Source organism: Engystomops pustulosus, chromosome 1 (assembly GCF_040894005.1).
Source record: "Engystomops pustulosus chromosome 1, aEngPut4.maternal, whole genome shotgun sequence".
Taxonomy (NCBI): Eukaryota; Metazoa; Chordata; class Amphibia; order Anura; family Leptodactylidae; genus Engystomops; species Engystomops pustulosus.
The window spans coordinates 43,559,003-43,586,269 of record NC_092411.1 but is presented as its reverse complement, the minus strand read 5'-3'; the positions used below and the strand labels follow the sequence as shown (position 1 = coordinate 43,586,269).

Genomic DNA, 27,267 nt, shown 5'->3' with positions numbered 1-27,267 from the left:
ACTGGAATCTCACATTATTCACATCAGCGACTGTAATTTACAAAGTACTGCACTCATTACCCCAGGCTTCACAGTTGTTTTCTTTAATGCCACACAACGAGGAAGGAACATTTTAAATAAAAACTTATAATGTTTCATAAGATGTTCATTGAGCAATTAATGATCTATAATGGTCAATTTTCAGTTCGTTTTTGGAAACCACAGACTAAATGTGTTTTCCTATCTCATGATGTTGTAGCTCAGGAATATGCATCTCACGTAAAGAATTTTGGCTTGCAAATATTTTTCTCTCTCAGTCTGGAAGGCAATATTTGTTTTCTAAGATGATATGTAAAGTCAATTTTTTTCTTCTGCATATAGATGTTATATCACTTATCTGAGTCCCTGGGAGAAGTTTGAAAATACTTTGAGGTTGCAACCACCAATAATGGATCTTCCAGTTCACCACTGCCATACAGTATAATTATTTACTTTGAAGCAGTTATTTTTTAAAAAAATGATACATTGGTTAATGATACATTCTTGTATTAAAAAAATATTATCATGTTTGATAGAAAAATATTTTTTAAAGTAAATACCAGGCTCTTTTTTGTTTTTGAGTTTTCATTTTTCACTGCCCACCTTCAAAAATCTTTACTTTTTCACTATTTTTTTTTTTACTATTTTGCAGACCTCTTAGGGAACTTTAACCCACTTTGACCAAAGTACTTCTGCAGCTTTCTGCATTGTGAAGACTGACAAGAAAGGTAGCGGTGAGGGCTTGGTGAGAGAAGCTCTCAGTGGTGATCATGATGTCCTAGACCCAACATGGATCTACATTTATTGTAATTCACTGGTGGTGATCACAAAGATCTAGGTAGCCTGCAGAAGATGCAGATGGGTCAATTGGCTCATCGGGCAGCCTAAAGCTACAATGTTGTTTTCGACCACCCCCTTTTCCTACGCACTGAACACACAGCTGTCAGCACCTGTCCAGCAAACCACGCAACCACAACCAGGCTTGGCGCTAGCTGTCAGACTAGGTAAGTGGTAGCGAACTCACCCTGCAACGTCCCTGCGGGCTAAGGCCCTGTCTAAAGCAGATAAGCCGCCCTGATAAGGGCGAACCCACTATCAGGAACCTAACTGACACACTGGATGAACTGGATGACACACCAAAAAAGCATGGAAACACCTGAAGCTTCCTCTGCAGATTTGGTGTCTAAGCCTCCTGAGTGAGGCCACATGTCTTCCAGAAAAAGAGGATGTGACACCATCACATCACCAAGCCTGTCCACACCATCCGAGGGAAATGTTCAGATTTCTTTTCCCCAAACAATGGAGAAAATTGCTGCAAAATTGCTGGCCTCTATAAAGCTACTATACTATAAGGTAACACCACTGTATGATGCAAATAGTACTAAGACTGGTCCTGTAAGGTATTACTGCATGATGCGAATAAGACTTGTTGCCAATCGTCTGAAAGTCAGTTGGCTTCTCAATCAACAAAAACAGGTTGACATTCAGCTACGGGGTTGTGGGTGCTAAACCCTCTGTGTATGGGTCTGCTCAACACTATCAGTAAGCAACACCACATCCAAAACACCCAACCACCCATTTTTTAATATTGGGGCTAGAGAACCTTACTTTGAGACAGTTTTAGTAACTCTCCCTCAGACTGTGTCCCGTTTGAATATGACCATCTTAATGGGCCCTATAGCAGATTTTTTAAAAGCGGCAGATCTGCCTTTCAATTAGGTTAGTATTTAGCACTTAATTCATTATCCTTAATTAGCATAATATAAATAATAGAATTAGAAGTTATATATAAAACCTGCTGACTAAGGTTACTTTGCATACTTTAATTATTGTATATGTTCTATAATAATATAAGGAGTCTGCACGTAGATTTGCCTGTGATGTATGTTGCTATAAAAGAGTCTAGTGTTATAAATGTCAATTTTTTACTTTTCATGCAATTATGCATAAGTGGAAAGCACTTTAGAGTATCAAACATCAGAATATGAAGTGATATTTGGCAAAAGGCGTCTTTCCGCTCACCAGGATGCCGGGTAAGTAGCACTACACCTTTATTTACATTTAAATAAACACATTGAATTCCTCCTCATATGCTATGCAATTAAAGACAATCCAAATGAATTATCATTAGCAGCTACGAAATCAAGTCTCAATGGATCTTTTTTTTGCAATGACTGAGCGCTGCTTAGTAATTACGGGAGCAGAAAATGTTCTCTTTCAATTTGAAAATTAGTTGGAACTTAATTAGATGTTTTTATTGAAAGTAATTGGCCATATAACATATTCATGAGGGCTATAACATAAATATGCCTTGTTTTGACGCGAAGGTTTTGATCAAATAAGTGTAAGTGATCCAATTCTTAATAAGTCGTGATGTGGCAGGTCTTTTTGTAACACAATATTTTCCAACAGACCATCAAAATATCAAAATTAGCAGGGAGCCCTTTTAGCTTGTATTCTGGAAAACAAATAGAGATGGTAAATGTACTTAAGGAGCATAGGCAGTCATTCACTTCTGACAAAATTCATGTATTCTGCAGAGTATGTTTAACATTGACTTAATATATGGCAGCTGAGATACCAGTTATCACATTTTACAGTTAAAATGTTCCTTTTAGCAAAAGTGAAAGGTTTGGTGGATAGTGTATGCATACAGCAAATATGCAGGTTAGTCTGTGGATAGTTCTAAAATAACCACCACCATATGGATATTCCCTAAAAATCCCCTTTAAGTATTAAATAGTCAGCAAAAAAATAAAATAAGAAGTAAAAAACAGGAAGTCAAGTCCACTTACTTTTTAAATAGCACCATATAGAGTCCAAACAGTAGGCAATATAGCTGTGGAAATCACTGACAGATGAGTTAATACTCTACATGGTAATTTGACTGAACAACCTATCCTAGTGTTTCCTGTCATAGTCAAGTACAGTGAGAATTTATTATTTTACAGCCACCCCCAACCACATGTTTCCTGTGTGGCACCTCAGTAACGAGACACCTTTATGTAATCGAACAGTTGAACAAGCTTGCCATATATACTCAATTTTAACCCGTCCCAAGTGTAAGCCGAGGCACCTAATTTTGCCACAAACTGAGGCGGGACTCTGCTCCTTTTACCACATGGCCCGGAGACTCAAGGATGAAAGCTGGAAGGAAGCATGGTAAAGTTTTATCTAATTTCTAGTCAAAATCATAAATGTCAGAGATTTAAAAAAAAAAACTCTTTTTCATTGCGCTTTAATTGTGTGGGAACCTGGGTACTACTAAAAATGGCCCTCTGGTGATAGGTCTCCTAAAAGATATGTTATCAAAATTACTTTCTGGTCAGAAAATCCCTTTAAAGGGCTTTGAGAAAGTTTTCAAATTCAAATCCCATAGTGATGGTTACAGAATATAATAGATAATATATAACAAGATAATTTTTAACCTCTTACTTTACAATTTTACTCAGTTTTATTGCTGTTTTAGGACCTTTTCACTCAGTGGTGGTCAGTGTAAAATTCCAGAATGTGGGTAAGGACTCTCTAACCTGATCCCTCTGTGCTAAGATATGCTGTGTGTTGACAATATACTTACATTATTAGCGTCTATGGTTTATCTTCCCTTTTATTTAGCTTCTGACCATTCTACTATTATCTGACCCATAGATAGAGAGATAAGACAGATCAGAGATAAGAGATGATGAGATGTATGAGATGTATATAACACACAATGATACACGTCAGCTCTGCTATTTCTGAGCTATAACAAAATGTTTCAGCTTTTCTACATCTGAGCTATAGCACACACATGTGCCTCCTGAATAAAGACCTTATATTATCTATAGCTTGTAGAGTAAGTCTCTTTACACTCCTGCTTGCCAGCAGGAAGTGTCTGTGTGTGACCTGGTCTTGTAATGGAGGAGGAGCTGGAGGCAGAGAGGAGAAGCAGACAAGAGAAGCTATTCATGAGAATAATCTGCCCTGCCTGAAAAATCAGAAGTTTTATGGTCGGATTCCGGGCAACTGAAATTGTATACACCAGGACTGATAGAGACAGATTGCAATTATATCTGTGAAATGCTGTATTTTTGTTATAAACATTGAATTACAGAATGTGATATTTAAGAATCTTGTCATAGTGGGAATACTGCTTTAATTCTATGCAATGTTATAGCTTTTTTTTCATGGAAGATCATTACATTCCACAGCAAATGTATTCATACAACTTTAAAATTGAACAAATTCAGTTTCTTTGCTGCAGTTTGAGTCTGGCTGTTCTGCTGTGGTTTTTATTCACCTCTATGTTTTGTTAAAGATAATTGCCAGATATATAGATTTCCCTGCCCATACATTAATATGTGCCTTTGTGAAGCGTTTTAATCAATAAAGTCAATAATCACTTACCCTATTGTTGTTTGCATCCTCCTGATTTCTCACAGATCCCAGTGGATTGGCAGGGGAACTCAATCTTGGACCCCTACCTGTATGACATAGATCATCTATCCTAAGTGTAGGTGATCAATAAAAAATAACCATATTTATAAAAAATTAAATGATTGGTTAACATAAAAAACACAGGAGAGGATTTTTCAGAAGTGTCTGAGGTAAAACTGTTCTAGTTGCCCATGGAAACCAATCAGAGCTCAGTTAAATTTTATAAACAGCTGTTGAAAATGAAAGCTGAGCTCTGATTGGTTGTTAGGGGAACCTAGAACAGTTTTGTTCTCAGACACTTCTGATAAATCTCCTCCACAGTATCTGATCTATCACCTAGTATGTGATTATAGGCGGATTGTTATACAGCCACATGTATAATATGCAAAATAATCCCTCCAGTATATTATATTATGAGCACCTTTTAATTTTAGTTTGAAATTTAGCTTTTTTTTCTTTAGAAAAATGACAAAGTTTTGAAGGTATCTATTAGAAACCACAATACAACAGCAATCAATTGAATGAAGTACCCATCTATTGCTATTAGGTTATTTAAGAGGTATGTATTAAGATACCATTCTTCCATTTACCCTACCAGATCTAAGTCCAGGAGGATTGCTGCCTCTAGTTCTTGGCTATGTGAGCTCTAATGAGGGCACGGATTCTATTTATAACCCAAATATTCTCTATATGGATATAGCCTGGAAAAATTTTTGAAAGCATAGGACTGAACCTAGTTCAATTTTGCTTAAACACATTTTAATAATTCATTTAACCCCTGTTCCCATGAAGAGGCTTCCTTAGGATATCCAGGGATATCACACCCTTCCCAGCATTTATACTACTGTTGGGATTAGGTACCACCTAGATTTTTACATAATAAGGTTTTAGAATTGGTATTTAATGTTCCTCTCCATGTTTACCATACACTGATGTTTCTTTAGGTTAAATTTGCTGTTTATATCTGCATATGCAGGGTGGAGTGGATCTTCCTCTAGGAAGTTCTTGGTAGCTTTGGGCTAGGGAATAGATTTATAAAGTGAGAATTAAGATAGATGGCGAGATATCAGATCCCTTTCATTTGACCCAAGTTACACGTCAGGGTTGTCCTCGGTTGCCAAAATATATTTATCAACGCTAGAGATAAACAGACCCGGTGGTAGAGTTTGTCGTTTGGCTGCCTGACCAGGACGTACTGCTGGATTGGTGGCCAAAAAGCCAATCTGGCAAATTGACACCACGTGCAACTAGCCATGGCTATAATTGGTAAGGGAGTCCCTCTGTTCAATCAAAGCCATGCTTAGTTGCTAGGGGCACTAACTTTGTGGAATGGCTGTGCGGCCGCCAATCCAGCACTATGTCCGGGTCAGGGTGCTTTACCTGAACGCCAAACCTAACCATTGGGTCTGTCCATCTCTAATCATAGCCTATGTCCCCTGCTAAGTAGAGCTACCCCATGCTGAGTATAGCCTATTGATGGAGGGTAACATGATCTGACACATCCATCATCAACCTCCATTTAGTGACATAACAGTGGAGACGAGCGCATGCGCAGGGTTATTTAATAGCGTAGTTGCTGATTGGCAGATTTGGTCACATGCCTTTCCACCTGTCTCTACTAAAGAGCTTGGTGTTGCTCAGTGTTTGTGTGCACTGGGGGGTTGTTCATTCATTAGGTACTTGTAATAACTTTATATCAGGGACGGATTCGGCAAGCTCTATACAGCACTGCGAAATCTGTATGCGCTATATTAAATAAAGAATTATTATTAATATTATATTGGATCATTTAGCTGTAATTTGTACATTTGGATAAGTGATGTTAATGTAGCTATCCCCTTTCAAATAATTGACCTATCCTTTGGATAAAAGATCAGACCAGTACCCACTCTTATGGTTTGAAAAGACCCCCTGGCTGTTTGCATTGCTCTATACACCCTCATGCAGCCTCTTTCTGTTTGTAGTGATGCTGCATCTGTGTATCATTGGCTTCTGGTTTTATTTCAATGCACAATGCATCTCAGTGATACAATGTGCTGCTTACCGTACATGAAATCTAAATGTTTCTCCACTGACCTGGGTACAACTTCCCAAACCCTTGATAACATAACAAAAGACCCGTGTTGCCAGTGTTTTAAGCTAATTTGCTTTTGTTCCAATACACTTTTCTGGCCAGTGATTAATATCTTTATTTCATGTAATGTAATGTGTCCAAGGTACAGCCAAAGTTTTAAGATGAGTTTAATTAATCAGCTTGTCTGTGTGTCTAGTGCATTAATTAATCATAGTCTGTATCTCCCAAACCAAATTGTGCAAGCAAAACATGTCTGTAATTCCCCCGTGTCGAGAGTGCGGAGGCTGACTGTAGAGGGCAGTGGAGTTTAACTAGAAGACAAAATGCATTTTATCTATTCCATTTTCTTAGCTCAAGGTGGTCTGTTTATTGGAGTCATTAAAATAGGTTTATGAAGTCGGAGACTCGAACATTTTTTTGGAAAACTGAACTTGAAAGTTAAATATGAGATTTATGCATCTATATATAACTTTTCCAATGTCTATTCTTTGTGTCTTGGTGTACACATATGTATGGTCAGATTTTATCACAAAATGTGTTTTAAGAGTCATTGAGGGGTCTTTTTCTGATGCTCCACCTTTCCCAGCCTGTCCCAGCTACACCACACATGACCAGAATAACTGATACTTTCTATATCCGTATGGCACAATATCAAAGTGGTTTCGATGGGGAGCTGTTTATTTTGCACAAACCCAAATGTTATAAACTTTTAGAAATATTAAAACCTGCACATTTTGTTATGGGCAATCCAAATATCCAACATGTAGAACACAGTTTAAAAAAAAAAAGTGCCTAAATTGACGTTTTCATGTAAAACACAAAAGCAAGTCCCCACACAGCTCAATTAGCATAAAAAGTTATAGTTCAGTGGCTTGCAAAAGTATTCACCCCCTCGTCATTTTCTGTGTTTTACAATCTCACAATATGGAAGTAAATTGGATTTTTTGAGGGATTGTATAATTACAATAAACCTGTTAAAAACATGAATATTTACTTTTCTTGAAGCAAACAACAAATATGGATCAAAATTACTAAAAACTTCAGTGTGTCTGTTTATCCCCTAAAGTCAGTACAGTTGGTGCCTACTTGAGAACATCCAACTTACAGATGACCCCTAGTTACAAACGGACCTCTAAATGTTGGTAATTTACTGTAATTTAGCCTTAATGAACAGCTGTAACAGTTATTAAAGTGTCTGCAATGAATCTCTTATGACAACCCAACATTTTTAAAATCCATTTGTCACAGAGACCAATGAAATTGTGGCTGGAGTTACAATGATAAAATATACAGTTTCGACTTACATGCAAATTCAACTTAAGAACAAACCTGCAGAATCTTGTATGTACTGCCTGTACTTTGTAGAACTTTGCTGGCATTTACTATTGAAAGTTGCTTTGGATAGTTTCTATTATCTTACTACATCTTGCCACTTAAGTTATATGACTGTTATTACTGTGTAATGGCTTATGTTATTTGTATATATCATATTTCTATATGTCCCCCAGAATCTGTAAAGCGCTATGAAATATGATGGAGCTATATAAATAAAGACTATTATTATTATAATTATTACGTTTTTTGCTCATTCCTCAAGGTACTCAGCATGGCCAGCATGGTGGCTCAGTGGTTAGAACTACAGCTTTGCATCACTAGGGTCCTAGGTTCAAGTCTCATCTAGGTCAACTCTGCAGAATTTTTATCTTCTCTCCGTGTTTGTGTGGGTTTCCTCCGGGTCCTCTGGTTTCCTCCCACACTCCAAAACATAGTGCTAGATTGATTAGATTGTTAGCCCTATTAGGGACAGGGACTGATTTGGCAAACTCTCTGCAGCGCCACGTAATCTGTATAAATAAATGAATTATTATTATTATTACTCCAGTTTCTTCAAGTTAGATGGTTTCTGCTGGTGAACAGTAATCTTCAAGTCTTACCAAAGATTCTCAATAGAATCCCGGCTATGAAAAGGCCAGACCACTCGAATGTTGCTTTAGCCGTATGGTTTGGGTCATTGTCCTGTTGGAAAGTAAACATCCGAAGAATATCATTTATTCTTTAGACATAAAGGATTCACAATCACAATAGTTTCACAATCCCTAATGCTGAAAGCTGTTCATGGGGTAATGAGATAAGTTTAACCCCAGACATAGGTTTTTTCCTTTGTGAGTAAAATTTTGGTTTCATTTGATATAAATGCCTTATATACTTGAGTATAAGCCGACCCAAGTATAAGCCGAGGCCCCTAATTTTACCACAAAAACCTGGGAAAACCTATTGACTCGAGCATAAGCAGAGAGTGGGAAATGCATTGGTCACAGCCTCCCCAGTATATAGCCTGCCGGACCCTACCGCATAGTATATAGCCAGCACCTGCCCCCCCAGTATATAGCCTGCCAACCCACATCCCCTAGTATATACCCAGCCCCCTGCCACAGTATACAGCCAGCCCCCTGCCCCAGTATATAGCCAGCATGGGGGAAGCCGGAAAGGTGAGTTTTGATATATTTTTTACTCGAGTATAAGCCGAGTTTGGGGTTTCAGCACATTTTTTGTGCTGAAAAACTAGGCTTATACTTGAGTATATATGGTAGCTTCCTCCATATATTTCGGGAGACTTCCATATTGAAGGGGATATTGAAGGGGATTGGACACACATTCATATGCTAATTATCAGCTTTTTATTTCCAAATATATTATTTCTTATTTTGTAGAGATGCATCACACACAATTGACATAAGAATATTTTAATGTAATGTAATTGAATGTACCAGATAGGTAAAAACACTTCCCAGACCGCTGTAAGTCAACAAAGGAATCTTGTGTGGTATATATATTTCCATTTCTGGTTTCCGAGGTGAGCCACATTTCTTATAAGGTACCAAATCTTATCAAATGTGACACATCTCATCATAGTGCAGCAACTGATTAAGTCTAATGTATTACAAGCCAAGCTTCTCGTATGGCAGAATCTCTGTTCTCTGTGTTGGTTCTGATGCTGAAGACAACCAAAATTAGCTCATTGGTGGTTGTACAGGGGTCAAATCACAACCATTCAGATATTGATCACCATAGGATAGGGCCTAATCGGTGGGGTCTCCATAGACCTGAACGGGGCAGTTTGACCATGCATGGGGTCATTTCGGGGAGTATCGTGGGGTCAAAATGGGGTACGTGAGACCCCTTTTCTTGTGATCAGTTGGAGTCCCATCACTGAGACCCCCACTGACTGATCAGCAAGTTAGGCCCTATCCACCACAGGATAGGGCCTAACTTGTTTAGTGGAAAAATTTCTTTCTATGCATAGTCACTAGAGATGAGCGAACATACTCGTCCGAGCTTGATGCTCGATCGAGCATTAGTGTACTCGTAACGCTCGAGAAAATGGCAGCTCCCGCCGTTTTGCTTTTTGGCGGCCAGAAACAGAGCCAATCACAAGCCAGGAGACTCTGCACTCCACCCAGCATGACGTGGTACCCTTACACGTAGATAGCAGTGGTTGGCTGGACAGATCAGGTGACCCTGGGATAGACTAGCCGCTGCCCGCGCTGCTCGGATCATTCTCTGTCTGGATGCCGCTAGGGAGAGAGCTGCTGCTGGTCAGGGAAAGCGTTAGGCTGTTCTATTATCTTACTGTTAGGCAGGAGTGATTCTCCAACAAGAACCCAACAGCCCTTCTTAGGGCTACAATAACGTTATACATTTTTTTTTTTTTATTTGCAGCTAGTACCATATTGTGAGGAATTAGCAGGGGGACTTGCTACCGTTGTGTTTAGCTCTTAGTGACACACATATCCACCTCAAACACCAAAGTGGGAAAATTTATTAGGGGTTTGATTTCAATTAGGCACAGTCTGCCAGTTTCTTTTTATTTTAGGTTTATTTTTTTAATAACTTAGTGTCATCTCATCTTGCATAGTAGTGTGCTTTCATATTTGGCTAGAAAATATCCATAGGAGAATCCAAACGTCTTACTTACGCCTACAGTAGCGTTATATATATTTGATTTCTGGTTGATCTGCTGGTGGCTGTAGTTGCTGCAGTGCATCTACTAGCAAATTGTGAGCAATTTGTAGTGAGACTTGCGACCACTGTGTTTTGCGCTTAGTGACGCACATATCCATCGCAAAGACCGAAGTGGGAAAATTTATTAGGGCCCGGGGTTGTATTTCAATTAGGCACAGTCTGCCATTTCCTTTTTTATTTTACCTTTATTTTTTTCATTACTCAGCGTCATCTCATCTGGCATAGTAGTGTGCTTTAATACTTGGCTAGAAAATAGCCATAGGAGAATCCAAACGTCTTACTTACGCCTACAGTAGCGTTATATATATTTGATTTCTGGTTGATCTGCTGGTGGCTGTAGTTGCTGCAGTGCATCTACTAGCAAATTGTGAGCAATTTGTAGTGAGACTTGCGACCACTGTGTTTTGCGCTTAGTGACGCACATATCCATCGCAAAGACCGAAGTGGGAAAATTTATTAGGGCCCGGGGTTGTATTTCAATTAGGCACAGTCTGCCATTTCCTTTTTTATTTTACCTTTATTTTTTTCATTACTCAGCGTCATCTCATCTGGCATAGTAGTGTGCTTTAATACTTGGCTAGAAAATAGCCATAGGAGAATCCAAACGTCTTACTTACGCCTACAGTAGCGTTATATATATTTGATTTCTGGTTGATCTGCTGGTGGCTGTAGTTGCTGCAGTGCATCTACTAGCAAATTGTGAGCAATTTGTAGTGAGACTTGCGACCACTGTGTTTTGCGCTTAGTGACGCACATATCCATCGCAAAGACCGAAGTGGGAAAATTTATTAGGGCCCGGGGTTGTATTTCAATTAGGCACAGTCTGCCATTTCCTTTTTTATTTTACCTTTATTTTTTTCATTACTCAGCGTCATCTCATCTGGCATAGTAGTGTGCTTTAATACTTGGCTAGAAAATAGCCATAGGAGAATCCAAACGTCTTACTTACGCCTACAGTAGCGTTATATATATTTGATTTCTGGTTGATCTGCTGGTGGCTGTAGTTGCTGCAGTGCATCTACTAGCAAATTGTGAGCAATTTGTAGTGAGACTTGCGACCACTGTGTTTTGCGCTTAGTGACGCACATATCCATCGCAAAGACCGAAGTGGGAAAATTTATTAGGGCCCGGGGTTGTATTTCAATTAGGCACAGTCTGCCATTTCCTTTTTTATTTTACCTTTATTTTTTTCATTACTCAGCGTCATCTCATTTGGCATAGTAGTGTGCTTTAATACTTGGCTAGAAAATAGCCATAGGAGAATCCAAACGTCTTACTTACGCCTACAGTAGCGTTATATATATTTGATTTCTGGTTGATCTGCTGGTGGCTGTAGTTGCTGCAGTGCATCTACTAGCAAATTGTGAGCAATTTGTAGTGAGACTTGCGACCACTGTGTTTTGCGCTTAGTGACGCACATATCCATCGCAAAGACCGAAGTGGGAAAATTTATTAGGGCCCGGGGTTGTATTTCAATTAGGCACAGTCTGCCATTTCCTTTTTTATTTTACCTTTATTTTTTTCATTACTCAGCGTCATCTCATCTGGCATAGTAGTGTGCTTTAATACTTGGCTAGAAAATAGCCATAGGAGAATCCAAACGTCTTACTTACGCCTACAGTAGCGTTATATATATTTGATTTCTGGTTGATCTGCTGGTGGCTGTAGTTGCTGCAGTGCATCTACTAGCAAATTGTGAGCAATTTGTAGTGAGACTTGCGACCACTGTGTTTTGCGCTTAGTGACGCACATATCCATCGCAAAGACCGAAGTGGGAAAATTTATTAGGGCCCGGGGTTGTATTTCAATTAGGCACAGTCTGCCATTTCCTTTTTTATTTTACCTTTATTTTTTTCATTACTCAGCGTCATCTCATCTGGCATAGCAGTGTGCTTTCATACTTGGCTAGAAAATAGCCATAGCAATAGGATAGCATCGTTTGGTTTTAAAAACTAAAAAACACAAAAAAACAAAAAAAAACAAAAAAAAGTTTAAAAAAAAAAAAAAAGTTATAACTCTCATTTTCAAAATGTTTAACCCGAGGGCTAGGGGTAGAGGACGAGGGCGGGGACGTGGGCGTCCAACTACTGCAGGGGTCAGAGGCCGTGGTCCTGGGCGGGGTGAGACACCACCTGCTTATGAGGGAGCAGGGGAACGCCGCAGAGCTACACTCCCTAGGTTCATGTCTGAAGTTACTGGGACTCGTGGTAGAGCACTGTTGAGGCCAGAACAGTGCGAACAGGTGATGTCGTGGATTGCCGACAATGCTTCGAGCAATTTGTCCACCAGTCAGTCTTCCACGCAGTCCACCCATGTCACCGAAATCGGCACTCCTCCAGCTCCTGCACCTCAGCCTCCTCCCCCCCCAGTCTGCCCCCTCCCAGCAAAATTTGCCATTTGAACCGGCATACTCTGAGGAACTGTTTTCTGGACCCTTCCCACAGTCACAAACCACTTGTCCGGTTGCTGATGAGCAATTTTCCGATGCCCAGGTTTTCCACCAGTCGCAGTCTGTGGGTGATGATGACCTTGTTGACGTACTGGAAGAAGTGTGTAAAGAGGTGTCCGACGATGAGGAGACACGGTTGTCAGACAGTGGGGAAGTTGTTGTCAGGGCAGGAAGTCCGAGGGGGGAGCAGACTGAGGGATCGGAGGATGATGAGGTGACAGACCCAAGCTGGGTTGAGAGGCCGGGTGAACACAGTGCTTCTGAGACGGAGGAGAGTCCTCGACCAGAACAGGTTGGAAGAGGCAGTGGTGGGGCCAGACGGAGAGGCAGGGCCAGAGCTGGTGCATCAGCGCCAAATGTGTCAACTAGTGAAGCTCCCGTGGCGAGGGCTCCTGCGGCGAGGGCTAGATTTTCAGAAGTCTGGAGGTTCTTTAAGGAAACACCGGATGACCGACGGACTGTGGTGTGCCACATTTGCCAAACCAGGATCAGCAGGGGTTCCACCACTAATAGCTTAACTACCACCAGTATGCGCAGGCATATGAATGCTAAACACCCCACTCAGTGGCAACAAGCGCGTTCACCTCCGGCCGTGCACACCACTGCTCCTTCCCCTGTGTCAGCCCCCTGCCCAGGACCCTGCCACAAAAACCCCATCGTCGCCTCCACGATCCTCCACAGCATCCACCAGCGTTCAGCTCTCCATACCCCAGACGCTGGAGCGGAAACGCAAATATAGTGCAACCCACCCGCACGCCCAAGCCCTTAATGTGCACATCTCCAGATTGCTAAGCCTGGAGATGCTGCCCTATAGGCTAGTAGAGACCGAGGCCTTTCGCAGCCTCATGGCGGCGGCCGCTCCTCGGTATTCGGTCCCCAGCCGCCACTACTTTTCCCGATGTGCCGTCCCAGCCCTGCACCAGCACGTGTCAGACAACATAATCCGTGCCCTGACCAACGCCGTTTCTGACAAGGTCCACCTGACCACGGACACGTGGACGAGTGCTGCCGGGCAGGACCACTATATATCGCTGACGGCACATTGGGTTAACTTGGTGGAGGCTGGGACCGAGTCTGACCCTGCGGCTGGTCATATACTGCCGACGCCGAGGATTGCGGGGCCTACCTCGGTCCAGGTGTTTCAGGCCTACTATGCCTCCTCCTCCTCCCACCCCTCCTCCACCTCCTCCTCCGAACGACCATCCGTGGGCATGGCGCCATCAGTCGGTAGCTCTAGGCACAGCAGCAGTGCCGTCGCTAAGCGACAGCAGGCGGTGCTCAAACTGCTGAGCCTAGGCGATAAAAGGCACACCGCCCAAGAACTATTACAGGGCATCACGGCGCAGACTGATCTGTGGCTGGCACCGCTGAACCTGAAGCCAGGCATGGTTGTGTGTGACAACGGCCGTAACCTGGTGGCGGCTCTGCAACTCGGCAGACTGACACATGTGCCATGCCTGGCCCATGTGTTAAATCTGATAGTTCAGCGTTTCCTCAAGACATACCCCAATCTGTCTGATTTGCTCACGAAGGTGCGCCGCATCTGTGCGCATTTCAGGAAGTCCAGCACAGATGCTGCCACTCTCAGGGCAGCGCAGCGCCGCCTCCAACTGCCCGCTCACCGACTGTTGTGCGACGTGCCCACGAGGTGGCATTCAACACTGACCATGTTATCCAGAGTTTACCAGCAGCGCCGAGCGATTGTAGACTGCCAGATGTCAACTTCCACCAGAACTGGTAGTCAGGTCAGTCAGCTTCCTCAAGTCTACAATGAGGAGTGGACGTGGATGTCTGATATCTGTCAGGTGCTGAGTAACTTTGAGGAGTCAACACAGATGGTCAGTGGCGATGCCGCCATCATTAGCCTCACCATCCCGCTGCTTGGCCTGTTGAAAAACTCTCTGGTCAGCATGAAGTCGGAAGCTTTGCGCTCGTCACAAGAGACGGGGGAAGAAGATTCCCTTGTTGATAGCCAAAGCACCCTTAGGTCTGTTTCTCAGCGCATATCGGAGGAGGTGGAGGTGGAGGAGGATGAGGAGGAAGAGGAGGAGAATGTTGGCGAGACACAAGAGGGGACCATTGTTGAGTCCTTCACTGTTGAGCGTGTATGGGCAGAAGAAGAGGAATTGGAGGAGTTGGAGGAGGAGGAAATGGACAGTCAGGCCAGTGAGGGGAGCGAATTCTTACGCGTTGGTACTCTGGCGCATATGGCAGATTTCATGCTAGGCTGCCTATCCCGTGACCCTCGCGTTCAAAGAATTTATTCCAGCACCGATTACTGGGTGTTCACTCTCCTGGACCCACGGTACAAGCAAAATCTTTCCACTCTCATCCCTGGAGAGGAAAGGAGTGTGAGAATGCATGAATACCAGCAGGCCCTGGTGCACAAGCTGAAACAGTATTTCCCTTCTGACAGCGCTAGCGGCAGAGTGCGTAGTTCTGCGGGACAAGTAGGGAGGGAGAGTAGGCGAGCAGGCAGCTTGTCCAGCACTGGCAAGGGTACGCTTTACAAGGCTTTTGCCAGCTTTATGTCACCCCAGCAAGACACTGTCACCTGTCCCCAGTCTCGGCAGAGTAGGGCTGATCTTTACAGAAAGATGGTGAGGGAGTACGTAGCTGACCATACCATCGTCCTAAATGATCACACAGCTCCCTACAACTACTGGGTTTCAAAGCTGGACATGTGGCACGAACTGGCGCTGTACGCCTTGGAGGTTCTTGCCTGCCCTGCCGCTAGCGTCTTGTCCGAGCGGGTTTTCAGTGCAGCTGGTGGCATCATCACCGATAAGCGTACACGCCTGTCGACTGACAGCGCTGACAGGCTGACGCTTATTAAGATGAATAAAGCCTGGATTTCTCATAATTTCCAATCTCCAGCAGGTGAAGGAAGCTCAACCTGAATAATTTATCCACTCCTCCTCCTCCTCCTCATTTTCCTCCTTCTCCTGCTCTTTGTACAGTAAAGCAGAGGAAACTGGCTATTTTTTGACAGGGCCCACTGGCTCTAGCTATAGTACTTTATGTATTTAATTTTTCTGGAGGGCCACCGACCCGGTCCTCTGTTTTAAACAATTTTTGGGACTGCCACATACAGGCACTCAATCTATTCCATTTTTCTGGAGGGCCACCTACCTGCTCCTCTGGTTTGAAAAATTTTTTGGACTGCCACATACAGGCACTATCCAAATTGAATTGTCTCCATAGCAGCCTCCACACGTTGTCTCCATTGCTACCTCCAAGAGTCGTCCATATAGCTGCCTCCATACATCGTCCCTTTATCAAACGAGGTTTGTCAGGCCGAAATTTGGGTTGTTTTCATGGATTCCACATCAAAGTTGTTAACTTTGTCGCCACCCTGCTGTGTTATCCACAAAATACACTGGCAAACTTTTACCATTTACGGATATTATTTCAGCGCTTCTTGCGCATCTGTTTACATTCCCCTCACCCGCCATATCCCAAACTTATAAGAACGCTACTACACTTGATCTTATACAAAAGGTTCTTAGAAGTGCTGTTTGGGGAGTAGCCTAGAGACAGGGGCTTGGATTGGCGAAAGCTCGCCTGGCAGCGGAGCGCCAGCTCCATGCCAAGAACCAACTAACATAGTTTTAACTGCAGCACCTTTAATCTACTACTAGTTCACTGCCTCCATACATGCCCGCCTTATCAAACGTGCTGTGTCAGGCAGAATTTTGGGTTGTTTTCATGGCTTCCACAACAAACTTGTTAACTTTGTCGCCACCCTGCTGTGTAATCCACAAAATATACTGGCAAACTTTTACCATTTACGGATATTATTTCAGCGCTTCTTGCGCATCTGTTTACATTCCCCTCACCCGCCATATCCCAAACTTATAAGAACGCTACTACACTTAACTTGGTGCAGGCTGGGACCGAGTCTGACCCTGGGGCTGGTCATATACTGCCGACGCAGAGGATTGCGGGGCCTACCTCGGTCCAGGTCTCAAAGGCCTACTATACCTCCAAATCCTCCCACCCCTCCTCCACCTCCTCCTCCTCCGAATTACCATCCGTGGGCATGGCGCCATCAGTCGGTAGCTCTAGGCACAGCAGCAGTGCCGTCGCTAAGCGACAGCAGGCGGTGCTCAAACTGCTGAGCCTAGGTGATAAAAGGCACACCGCCCAAGAGCTATTGCAGGGCATTCCACATCAAACTTGTTAACTTTGTCGCCACCCTGCTGTGTAAGCCACAAAATATACTGGAAAACTTTTTTCATTTACGGATATTATTTCAGCGCTTCTTGCGCAGATGTTTACATTCCCCTCACCCGCCATATCCCAAACTTATAAGAACGCTACTACACTTGATCTTATCCGAAAGGTTCTTAGAAGTGCTGTTTGGGGAGTAGCCTAGAGACAGGGGCTTGGATTGGCGAAAGCTTGCCTGGCAGCGGAGCGCCAGCTCCATGCCAAGAAACAACTAACATAGTTTTAACTGCAGCACCTTTAATCTACTACTAGTTCACTGCCTCCATACATCGTCCCCTTATCAAACGAGCTGTGTCAGGCAGAATTTTGGATTGTTTTCATGGCTTCCATGTTAACTTTGTCGCCACCCTGCTGTGTAATCCACAAAATATACTGGCAAACTTTTATCATGTACCGATATTATTTGAGCGCTTCTTGCTCACCTCCTTTGGTTCCTCTCTGCTACCCATTGGTTTGAAGCCTGAGTCCATTTAGGGTATGTCGCCATGCCACTCTCTAGCCTTCCGCTGCTGCCCCTGCCTCTGCATGCCGTCCCCTATAGTATATTGGATGTTTTAGATGCTATCTAGCTTCATTCTGTCACTCTGTCATGGCCATGCTGTTGCCCATAATTTTGGCATAATGGTGCATTTAAGCAGCCTCAGAGGCATCCATGCATGCTGCCCCTGCTGTTTCCTGTCCATTTCCGTGGTGTTTCCATCCTTTTCTGAGGTTCCCAGGTGTTTGGCCAAGCTTCCCTGTGCAGAGCCTTGGTCCCCTTGAAAAATGCTCGAGTCTCCCATTGACTTCAATGGGGCTCGTTACTCGAAACGAGCACTCGAGCATCGGGAAAAGTTCGTCTCGAATAACGAGTACCCGAGCATTTTATTGCTCGCTCATCTCTAATAGTCACTAAGTCAGAAATTTTAAATCAAATTCTTTGTGAAGAATATATCAATGTTTTTGGATATTACATATATATATATACAGGCAGGGCCGGATTAAAGGAGGGGCTCCCACCACTTTCACTTTTAAAGGGCCCCCACCAGTTTTTGAATGAGGCTGGCAGGTTATATACTACAGGAGCTGAAAGGCTATATACAGAGGCTGGCAGGCTGTATACCACAGGGGCTGGCTAGATACTTCCCAAAACATTGTTGGAAGGGCCCCCACCAGTTTGCGCCCAGGGGCCCTTACCAGTTTGCGCCCAGGGGCCCCCACCACCCTTGATCCGGCCCTGTATACAGGCGGTCCCCTACTTAAGGACACCCGACTTACAGACAACCCATAGTTAAAGACAGACCCCTCTAACCTCTGGTGAAGCTTTCTGAATGCTTTACTATAGTCCCAGATTGCAATAATCAGCTGTAAGGTGTCTGTAATGAGGCTTTATTGATAATCCTTGGTCCCATTACAGCAAAAAATGTTTAAACTTCAATTGTCACTGGTGCCAAAAATTTTTTTGTCTGGATCTACAATGATAAAATATACAGTTTCGACTTACATACAAATTCAACTTAAGAACAAACTTCCGGACCCTATCTTGTATGTAACCCGGGGACTGCCTGTATATGTATATATATATATATATATATATATATATATATATATATATATATATATATTTGTGTTAGGGCATAAATATGTTGTAATGTCCTATATAGTTACGTTACCAGTTACAACACCACACAGACTGGGAACCATAGCAAACCAACAGTCCTGGATTGCCGGTACAAATGAAAGTAGTTACTATTCATTAGGTCCATTGCCTTCATTGGGGGTGAAATACAAAATTTAAGAGATGACACCTCTTTAAAGTTAATGAGAAGCCATGAGAGGTGTAAGCCATTGGAGGTATTGTAACAATTCCAATCTATATGACCTAGTCATAGAAGGGGTTACTCTGGCTTGATCCGTTCCCTGTGATCCTGACCTGAGAGCTGTTAACAAGCATTGTATTCTCCTCTGCCGAACTAAATCTTTCCATATATTACAAAGGAAGACATTTGTGATCATCAATCAGCATCTGTGACCTATGTAGGAGGTTGAATAATACATAACCTTCCCAGATTCTTTAGAAGTAAAGGTGTTTAATTCTTCTTATCCTATGCTACATAATATCTGTATTCTGACTATTATTTCTCAGTCATCCAGTATCACATTCTCATTAATGTCGTCTTTTCAGCCGCAGAATAATTCCTGGTATGTAGTTTACTGACTGGCAATGAACTTATCTGTTTGTTATATGGAAGGGAAAAAAATGATGGCTATATTTTTCAAGAGTAAAATGTCATTATATTGTACATGATAGGATCTGTCCTCTATAAAAAAAATAGATTGACCTCAAAGCAGTGCTGTAAGGAGAAAACATTCTTAATACTGATAGCTATTAAATTTGCAAGAAAAATAAAATTGTACCTATTATATGATCATCACACGGAAACGACTGCAGAAGCTGGAAAGTCAATCACATTTGCAGCTGATATGGTGCTCGGTGGGACGCACATTTGCAGTTGAATAATTTCAGGCTAAGCTTCAGATTCAGCGTGATATAAATAGTGTTCATTTTCGAGACAGCTGCATCTTAGTTGATCAGTTGTAAATCTATGTAAACTGTGAGATACTTTGAGAAACCAAACCATTTTACCGCAGCTTCCAAATAAGGTGTAACTTTTGAGTTTTAGTGTGTTGGCTCCTTGTTCTGTCAAAATATACAAGTGCTTTATATATAATTTTAGTTTATCTTTGAGACAAATTTGTTCTACCTGTGGAGGTCTTCTACTTGAAATACAAAATGGAAAAACAGGAGTATTGTTTATGGCTAGGATATACAGGAGTATTGTTTATGGCTGTTATATACAGGAGTATTGTTTATGGCTGTTATATACAGGAGTATTGTTTATGGCTACGATATACAGGAGTATTGTTTATGGCTGTTATATACAGGAGTATTGTTTATGGCTACGATATACAGGAGTATTGTTTATGGCTAGGATATACAGGAGTATTGTTTATGGCTAGGATATACAGGAGTAATGTTTATGGCTGTTATATACAGGAATAATGTTTATGGCTGTTATATACAGGAGTATTGTTTATGTCTAGGATATACAGGAGTATCGTTTATGTCTAGGATATACAGGAGTATCGTTTATGGCTAGGATATACAGGAGTATTGTTTATGGCTAGGATATACAGGAGTATTGTTTATGGCTGTTATATACAGGAGTATTGTTTATGGCTACGATATACAGGAGTATTGTTTATGGCTACGATATACAGGAGTATTGTTTATGGCTACGATATACAGGAGTATTGTTTATGGCTGTTATGTACAGGAGTCTTGTTTATGGCTAGTATATACAGGAGTAATGTTTATGTTTAGGATATACAGGAATATTGTTTATGGCTGTTATATACAGTGGTATTGTTTATGGCTGTTATATACAGGGGTATTGTTTATGGCTAGGATATACTGGAGTATTGTTTATGGCTGTTATACAGGAGTAATGTTTGTGTCTAGGATATACAGGAGTATTGTTTGTGGCTAAGAAATACTCAAGTATTGCTTATGGCTACGATATAAAGTGAAGTAGAATTCTTACATTTGTAACAGTTTCCAGGGTTTGTTAGACTTGTGATAGTTTGTCCTCCTATCCACATGATGTTTGTCACTTCTTAGGGTTACATGAGTTCACCTGCACGTGGTAAGCCATTAGCCGCTTGGCAGACGGTGTTTGTCGCACTGTTTACTCATGCATTTAGTATCGAGCCAAGTTTTGGATGTTAAACAATGTACCAAATTTGAGAACAGGCAGGTATATTTCTTATTCTTGATAAATACTTAGTTTATTTGCTGGTATGATACAGAGAAACAAATTCACACACATTGGGTGTCATTTACTAAGGGCACGATTCGCGGTTTCCCGACGTGTTACCCGAATATTTCCGATTTGCCTGAATTGCCCCGGGATTTTGGCGCACGCGATCGGATTGTGGCACATCGGCGCCGTCATGCACGCGACGGAAATCGGGGGCGTGGCCGAACGAAAACCCGACGGATTCGGAAAAACCGCCGCATTTAAAAAAAAAATTGTGTAGCGAAAGTTTCACACACCTTCATCCAAGATAGGCCGGTGTATTTCGAGACATTCCAGCGGACTTCAGCGCAGCAGCACCACCTGGTGGACGGCGGAGGAACTACCATCATAAATCCCGGCCGGACCCGAATCCAGCGCAGAGAACGCGCCGCTGGATCGCGAACGGACCGGGTAAGTAAATCTGCCCCATTGTTTCCAGTAAAAAAGATCGACTTACATACAGAAACTGCATTTACAGAGTACTATGGAACCATGTGGACTGCCTGCAATGCTGGTCAGAATCGGTGCCATGTGTTTAAATGTGAAGGTGAAGATTGAAAAATAAAGGACATATTAGGGCACATTCACTTAGCTGTCCGGAGGAGTTCCCCGAAAGTGCATTGTCGGATGATAGTGCAGCGTGTGGCGATTCACTAAGATTGTTCGTCCAATATCCTGCATGTGTCGCTTCCCGGCACAGGTCCACCAGAGTTCACCTTCTTCTTCCTGGTGCATCTAAGTGCTTGATCCTGCAACACAATTTGAACGTTAAATCCCGCGCTCAGTCTGAATCAGTCGCATTTGCGCCAGAATCCAATCGCATGCACCACAATCCCCTGTTCAATACTTGTCACAGCCGTGCAATTTTGGTGTACCTTTAACATTTGGTGTGCAACACATTTCTGTCGGACTTTGCATGATAAATCTGGTGCAAGGTTCCACTGAGCACCAGAACTTTCACTTGCACCTTCGCATGAAGCACAGTGCAGCTGTGCCACAGAACGGTAGCATGCAACACAAATGTGGCGTGGACCCTACTTAAATACACGTGCAAGCAGTCTGCACTAGAAGGTATGTGCAAAGTCTGACAAAAAACAGACACACGGCCCTTATTAAATGAGCGCCTATTGTGCAGTATACAATGGGGGAAATTCACTTTGCCTTCTCCGCCAGTTTTCGGGTGGAGAAAAGCACATGATTTCCTCCTTCCTTACTAGTTTTCGGGCCTCTCTGACCCGCATAGTGTGTTCATGCAGAGAGCAGGGCGGATGGAGGGCCAGCACCGATGTGAACACCCAACACAAGACTATAGCATAAAACTCAACGAGTTCAGATCTGGTCTACAGGTCAGTGCTGGCAGAGTTTACATCCGTATCCACTAAAGCGTCTGAGACTCTTAGTGAATATGGCCACTGTAGAGCTGTGGACGGGAAAGGATTTTAAGACTGACGTTCAAAACACCAGTTTTAATGAATTCCCCACAATATGTGGCAAATAAAATTCATTTACCTCTGATGTATTAAAATAGCACAAAGCAAACAGAGCTTTTAGAAAATGAAAAGCTAGTCACTTCTCCTGTATGGCTTTTTTCACTCAACATTTTCATTAATTCACTTTAACCTATAAGATGACATAGCTTCTGACAGACCAATTGAAAAACTGAATACCACTGATGGGTCTCCACTCCCTTAAGAGGCAGGGAGTAAAAAAAATCAGAGCTAAGCCTTGAAACGTGTGCATCAAGCTTATTCCATGCTGGTTGTACACATTAAATATTGGAATAAAGAATAGCTGTTAATGAGATCCCCCGAACATCCGGCGAGCGCTGAGTTGCTTTTATTTTATTTCGTTTCTTTTATTTTTTTTTTAAGGATATCACATTATAGATGCAACTGCATGGAAACAAATTACTACCAGAACAGAATTACATCAGTCCTCCATTGTTTGAATACAGGTCTGTAAATCCATTTGCTTAATTTTGAAGTTTACTTAGAAAGTTTGCATGCATTTGTGCGACATTTCCCTATAGCTTAACCGTGATTTAAGATAATTTTCAGTTTTATGAAAGGGAGCGTTGTGAACATACTTAACATACTTTATTAGGAAATTCTTCTTAGGATCTATTCACATGCCAGTGTGAACAAAAAGGAGCTATGAGCTGCAATCCGGGTAGAGAAAGGAGCCATGAGCTGCAATCCGGGTAGAGAAAGGAGCCATGAGCTGCAATCCGGGTAGAGAAAGGAGCCATGAGCTGCAATCCGGGTAGAGAAAGGAGCCACGAGCTGTAATCTGAGTAGAGAAAGGAACCTTGAGCTGTAATCTGGGTAGAGAAAGGAGCCATGAGCTGCAATCCAGGTATAGAAAGGAGCCATAAGCTGCAATCTGGATAGAGAAAGGAGCCATGAGCTGCAATCCGGGTAGAGAAAGGAACCATGAGCTGTAATCTGGATAGAGAAATGAGCCATGAGCTGCAATCCGGGTAGATAAATGAGCCATGAGTTGCAATCTGGGTGGAGAAAGGAGCCATGAGCTGCAATTCAGGTAGAGAAAGGAGCCATGAGCTGTAATCCGGGTAGATAAATGAGCCATGAGTTGCAATCTGGGTAGAGAAAGGAGCCATGAGCTGCAATCTGGGTAGAGAAAGGAGCCATGAGCTGCAATCCGGATAGAGAAATGAGCCATGAGCTGCAATCCGGGTAGATAAATGAGCCATGAGTTGCAATCCGGGTAGAGAAATGAGCCATGAGTTGCAATCCGGGTAGAGAAAGGAGCCATGAGCTGCAATTCAGGTAGAGAGGGGAGCGGTGAGCTATCTGACAGACACTGCTCTATCTTGTGTGCTCTAGTACTATACCATGTCCTTACATAATGCATGTCTATGCTCCAAAAACGGCAACTAGCTCATGGCCTCCATACACAGATGTGTGAATGGAACCTTAGTAATAAATCTCCTGTAGAGATTTGTATGGAAGCCTGCTTAGTGTCTGTCTATGGGGATGACTATGAGCTTTCATCTCAGCTTTACACAGCTCTGGGCAGTGAGGATTAACCCCTTTTACTTGATGTTTGAAAGTTATGCTCATGACATACTATAGCCAGGGAGAAGTTAGTTAACACTGCTCAGAGCTTTGTACACAAACAGGAGAGGAGAGACCATCTTCAGCCTGGTAGACAGATTAGCCTTCATAATGGAGAGGTAAAGCCCTTAATAAGTCACATAATGCAGTTTGTCTCCTTCAAACTAAGCAGATTTTTTTAATTCTGTCGTAGAAGCACTGAAAATAATAGCAAATTCTTGCGCAATGCAAGAAATTGCGATTATTACCTGCTTGCCATGTGGGCATGGAGGGGGCATGAAGGGTCACAGCTGTTGATGGAGTGGGCCCGCACACTTTCTACAAACCTAAAGACGGTTTCCCAATAAATAAATAATGAAATATTTGCCTTTTTTCTAGAATATTGGATTAATGTCTAATTGTGCAGGGTTCCGACAGCTGGCGGAAGTCCCATTCGGTATAGGAACGCTCAGGGAAGTTATGGTTTTTTTGTTCTGCTGCTTGGTAGGGGCTCCTGCAGTTGGAACCTCTGGATCCTGTGGATAGAGGATACATATCTTGAAAGAAAACACATTTGAAACACCACATGAAGAAAATGTTTGATTTAATAAAAAATCGGGAATATTCTATTTACAAAACTCAATGGGGCAGATTTCAGAAAAGTGCTCTAACATGGGGCAGCACAGTGGCAAAGTGGTAGTTAGCACTACAGCCTTGCAGTGCTGGGGTCCCGGGTTTAAGTCCCATCCAGGTCAACATCTGCAAAGAGTTTGTATGTTCTCTCCGTGTTTGTGTGGATTTCCTCTGGGTCCTCCGATTTCCTTCCACACTCCAAAACATACTGGTAGGTTGATTAGATTGTGAACCCCATTGGGGACAGGGACTGAGTTGGCAAAACTCTGTGCAGCGCTGTGTAATCTGTGTGCACTATATAAATAAAGAATTTAAAACAGAGACACAACATAGACAAAATGCAATTGATGTGCAATCGAAGCTGTGCACCAACGCTAATGTGAAAGAGCCCTCAGACTAGACAGTCTTAGGCCCCTCCTACACTTGCGTTGCAGATCACGTCAGAGTCTGATCAGGGTGCGATCAGGGTTTGGTCAGTGAAAAACTGACATTTTGCATTTTGCATCATTTTGTTACAGTTTTCAGTCAGAGTTTGTTCAGTGTCTCAGTTTTTCACGCGCATTTTCAATGCGATTTCAATGCAATTTCAATGTGTTTTTCACGCGCAGATAAAGGGCTGATATCTATCTTTTCTATGGCAATTGATGTGTGGGCATATGCGTCTCCATAGACTTGTATGGTGCATTTTTCACGCGCGTGACTTGCAAAAGTAGAGCATTTCGAGATTTAAACGGCAGTTTAAAAAAACCGCGCGTGTGTGCATGAAAAAAAATGCAAGTCTGAAAAAGCCCATTGATTACAATGGGTCAGAGTGCAATGCAAGTTCTGCGCGTCAAAGCACGTGCAGAAAACGCGTGTGAAAAACCCAAGTGTGGAAGGGGCCTTAGGCCCCTGCCTTAGGCCCCTTCCACACTTGCGAGTGTGATGCGCTGACCTCCGGACCTCCAGAACTGAACCCAGCATGTCAGTTCAGTTCCGGTTTGCAGTGTTTGGCCAGGAAGATCCAGGCAGCACCTGCTCCATGTGTGATGAAAGTTCAGTGCATCACACTCGCAAGTGTGGAAGGGGCCTTATTCTGCACAAAATTCCTACAAGTGTCTGTTGCTGGATGATAAATCAGTCTAGTCATTCTTTGAACTTTCTATTATTTGGCTTACTTTACGCCAGAAAACAAGGACAAAATTCTGTCGGATCAGCATTATTTTTGGTGCACTGACCTTTTTGTCACAAAACCAAGACAAAGTCCTGCCCCTTTACATACGCCACACCCCTTTTGCTGAACCAGTCTTAGCAGTGCCCGGAAACTGTCTAAAACCATTGATAAATGTGTTTTTAGTGCAAATTACTACATAATTTTACCGTGTATGGATTAATAAATGTCCCCTATTAGTTAAAACCTTGCAAAACAAGTTTTAAAAAAACATAAAATGGTATTTGAAAGTCAATGTAAGGAAAATTCTATAAAATTCTGTATCCTGTAAGGGTCTGGAAGCTGTGCTAGAAGACATGTTCTGCATATTTACATTCACCTCTGTAGATTACATTGAAAGGAGACTTGTCTTACGACGTAAGTACTGTACTTAGCAGATGTAAGCATATATTAACATGTCTGCTTGTGTAATAAAGACGCTCTTACCAGCCTTGCAATAACATTCCCCCTGCTTGAATCGGCCTGTGTTTGTATTCAGGAAGGCAGACGGTTTTTCTTTCTCAGGTTTTGTATTCAATGGCATGAGTTTTGTGACTGCCGTAGCTATTTGGAAAAGCCAGAGAATAAAAAGTAAACTCTGTATTACGTGCAATTTATAGATATAAATATGACTGTCGTTCATATAATTGGTGGTTTTCTACCTAGACTACGGTTTTTCAACAGTAAAATACTGAAAGATTAGTAAAAAGACAAGTCAATATTTGTACCCACTCAAAATCAATAGAGGGAAAATCCCCCAACAGGAGGCTCTATGGCTCTTTTATAAGCATTGCATTTCTATTACAACTGCATTAAGCGCTGGATATATGGTCTAAGCATTTTGTGGGTGGAAGGATTCACGGGCAGATTTATTTCTAGGGCCATTTGAAAGCACGGGAGTAGTTGGATCACCCTCTGCACAAATGCAGACTAAACCGCAGTTCATTACGCATTCATGCTGTGACAGCTGTTGATATATGGTACCTTTAGGAGTTCTAGGAGATTGCATGTGGAATGTTTGAACACAGCACTTCCAATTCATGTTAATTATACAGCCATGAAAACGCTACTTCACAAATGGTTATGACTGCAGATTGGAGAGTGGGCACTGCTGAGTAGAACAATAGCTTTATACACATTATCCATGGATTATGATTGCAAAACTAAAGAGTTTCAATAGAGTCGTTTTCTCACCGTACTGACTGCAAATGGAAACTTAACTCATTGATGGCCATTGTCAGCCTGATTGGCTTAGTTTTAGATTCACCCTCTACAAAATACTAATGGACAAATCATTGTCTCCCACCTTATCTTCTGTTCAGAAATGTAATGTCTAC

At 42.3% G+C, this 27,267-nt stretch overlaps 1 long non-coding RNA gene across 6 annotated transcripts in view; it reads right to left on the bottom strand.

Annotated features, from left to right (window-relative positions):
• Positions 1-1,741: 1,741 nt before the first annotated feature.
• Positions 1,742-27,267, bottom strand: part of LOC140120065 (uncharacterized) — a 118,329-nt gene continuing 92,803 nt past the window's right edge. Inside the window, exons 4-7 of one of the 6 annotated variants that reach the window (XR_011853495.1) lie at positions 8,443-8,524; positions 8,085-8,352; positions 4,405-4,504; positions 1,742-2,476 (exon numbers count right to left, since the gene is read on the bottom strand). This is a non-coding gene — a long non-coding RNA (uncharacterized lncRNA). Of the gene's footprint in view, positions 2,477-4,404; positions 4,505-8,084; positions 8,353-8,442; positions 8,525-21,485; positions 21,802-23,943; positions 24,645-27,267 lie in introns of those variants that run through there. The other 5 variants (XR_011853501.1, XR_011853507.1, XR_011853531.1 and 2 more) reach the window with 5 other exon arrangements.